This window comes from Mixophyes fleayi, chromosome 3 (assembly GCF_038048845.1).
Source record: "Mixophyes fleayi isolate aMixFle1 chromosome 3, aMixFle1.hap1, whole genome shotgun sequence".
Taxonomy (NCBI): domain Eukaryota; kingdom Metazoa; phylum Chordata; class Amphibia; order Anura; family Limnodynastidae; genus Mixophyes; species Mixophyes fleayi.
This window is the reverse complement of record NC_134404.1, coordinates 226,493,508-226,496,696: the sequence shown is the minus strand read 5'-3', so window position 1 is coordinate 226,496,696 and position 3,189 is coordinate 226,493,508. Positions and strand designations below refer to the sequence as shown.

Genomic DNA, 3,189 nt, shown 5'->3' with positions numbered 1-3,189 from the left:
AAAAACAAGTCACTTCAAATATGTATCTGATTGCTGATTCTTCATTGTCTTCTGTTGATTGACACTTTTGCAATTCTTGTTAATAGAAGTGCCGAAAAAACTAAGTGGGTGAAAGATAGTGGAAGTGGAGTAGCATGATATTATAAGGGAGATAAGAAAAGACAAACAGTGTAGGGCAAGTGGAGTAGTAAGAGTGTGAAGACAGTGAAGAGCAGGCAAGGCATGTGCAGACTTGAATGGTTAGACACAAACCCACAAAGAGCAGGCCAGCTAGAAGTGAGACGGGGGGAGCTAAGGCTGGGTGAGCGCTGGATGGTCCAGGCAGAGTTGCCCAATATCCGGTTACAGTTTTGTCGGGGTTCTATTTTATTTATTTTTATTTGTGACATAGGGAGGTAATTGTGACGCCGCGTAAACAGCACTGGACAGCGGCGGACAAGAGAGACACAAGTTACAGCCGCTTACTAGTTCCCCGTCCCCTCTATCACCCGACACCCCTGTGCGCGGATTGTGTAGGAGAATATAAGGACACGGGCGTGCGCCAGGCAGAGAGACCTGAACGTCTGATCCAACGGAAAGGACACGAGCGCCCTCGTCCTCTCAATGTGACCATTGCGGCCCCTGACTGACTGCCGGCGGAGAATGGCCGCAGCTCTGTACGCCTGCACCAAGTGTAACCAGCGGTACCTGTTCGAGGAGCTCTCCCAGGGCCAGCAGCTGTGCAAGGAATGTCGAATTGCTCATCCTATTGTAAAGTGCATATATTGCAGGTCAGAATTTCAGCAAACGAGTAGTACAAACAATATATGCAAGAAATGTGCCCAAAATGTTAAGCAGTTTGGAACGCCCAAGCCTTGTCAGTACTGTAACATCATAGCCGCATTTATTGGCACAAAGTGTCAATATTGTACAAACTCAGAGAAAAAATATGGACCTCCCCAAACCTGTGAGCAATGCAAACAACAATGTGCTTTTGATCGAAAGGAGGAAGGAAAGCGAAAGCTTGTTGGGAAGCTGTTATGTTGGCTCTGCACACTGTCTTACAAGAGGGTTCTACAGAAGACTAAGGAACAGCAGAAAAGTTTGGGCTCTACCCATTCCAACTCTTCTTCCTTGTCTCTTACCGAGAAAGACCAGCATCATTCCATACACCACCATCACCAAAGGCATAGCAGCAGCCATCACAAAATTAGTTGTCTGACCAAAGAAGCAGAGCAGGAAATTTGGAAACAAAGTCATAAGTCCACTACTGCAAATCAGAATGAAACTCCAAATAAAAAGCCCAAATTGGAATTGAAGCCATCCAATGAAGTCAGTAATTCAATCATTCAGTTGACAGACAGTGGTGGTCCAGACAACTTTGTCCTAATCAGTCAGTTGAAAGAGAAAGTGATGTCTCTGAAACATCTCTTGCAACAGAAAGATCAAACAATTTTGGAGAAGAATAAGAAGCTGACAGAGTTGAAAGCTGACTTCCAATACAAGGAGAATAAGTTAATGACAAAGATGAAGGGCATGGAGAAGGCTCACAAAGAGTCTGTTGAGCAATTACAGGGCAAGAAACGAGAATTACTGAGACAGGTGGCAGCTTTATCGAAGGGTAAAAAATTTGATAAAAGCGGCAGCATACTGACCTCTCTGTAATGACCTGTTTAATGGAAGGACACAGTGTTGTTTTGTGAAGCCCTTACAAATATTTAGTGGCATGGGATCCTATCTTTTAGTACATGTTTTATAGTTAGTACCAGACTTTTTAATTACGTTTTAAACTTTCAGACAAACCAACTTGATCTGGCTTGAAGACACCTCAATTTCTACAAAGGAAAAAAAAATCATCACTACAATAAAAAATCCTTTTTGAAAAGTGTGTAAGGCAATAATAATAACTAAGAAAACTATCAACTGGTGCCCTTCATCATAGAAGGTGTTAAGAAAACTACAGTGTAAAGGACTTAAAAAGAGATTTATGGTATCAATGATCTAGTTTGTAATTTCTTACTGAAAGTTAAATTAAAGTCTGATGTGGATTTTTACTTGCAAGCGCCTTAGGTGTACCTTTTTAATTTATGAATGCGGAGTGAGCGATGCATATATGTATGTGTGAAAAACATGTTTTAATTGATTTTTGTACAGAAAAACGTATATATATCAAAATAGGCGCACCGGATGCATGTTTAATCTCTCTGTGCCAATGGACCAGGTAAAACTTTGCCCTGTGTAGCGGTATGGCCCCCTAATTGGCAATTGTGGTGAGGCCTAGCTGACGGACTTGACCGCCACGTTGCCTGCACTGGTGGGTCCTATACAGTGTTTTGAGATTAGTATTTTTTGGTTTGTTTTTTATCTTTCACTCTGGTGAATAGTATTTTTAGAATAGAAGTGTGTCTTCCGTTATCTTACGGAGTTACATTTTTATCCTTTTTTGTACATTCATGTAGTCCTTAGAACAAGGCAAACCTATAATGTATAAATAAATGGCAGCATGAAAAGCTGTGGTGTTATTGAAGTGTTCAGGTAACTAGGTGTAATCATGTTACCTATATATTTCTTTATTTCACTTCCTCTTCTACCATCATCTTTGTTTGTTTTATTTTTATCATTCTTCTCTGTCCTTCTTTCTGTATCACATTTTCTTTCACTCCTTACCCCTTCTTTCCTCCCACTGCCTTGTTAGCTTCTTCACCTTGCTTTAGATAGATAGAGGGCTATAGATATAAGAGCTCAAGCCAAAACAGGTCTCAAAGTGTCCATCTTCGATGCCCTGTCCCTAAACATATTCTTATATCAGACAAGAAATTCAGAAGGATATAGGTGTGTGATGATGCTTTAAGGCTTATTGTATATTAGCCTGAAATCATCTTTTAAAGTTGAAATATGTTGTCTGTAGAATACAAATGGATATGCGATGGGGCTGCAGGTTTTAGATATACACTAGCACATATAATTATATATATATATATATATATATATATATATATATATATATATATATATATATATTAACATATTTATCTGAATTAACATGGAAGTACAAAATGGTAGAGTAAGAGTAAAGTATTAATGTTTCACTAGAATCTTCTGGATTTCTCAAGAGTGGAAGACACAATAACGGATACCCTATCATGCTACCAATCTTTATAGGTGAAGAAGCTTAATTGCACAACTAGCCAACAGTAAGGGAGGAATTCA

At 39.5% G+C, this 3,189-nt stretch overlaps 1 pseudogene; it reads left to right on the top strand.

The window, feature by feature from the left end:
• Positions 1-511: 511 nt before the first annotated feature.
• On the top strand, positions 512-1,718 carry LOC142142895 (protein FAM76B pseudogene; annotated as a pseudogene).
• The last annotated feature ends 1,471 nt before the right edge of the window (positions 1,719-3,189 follow it).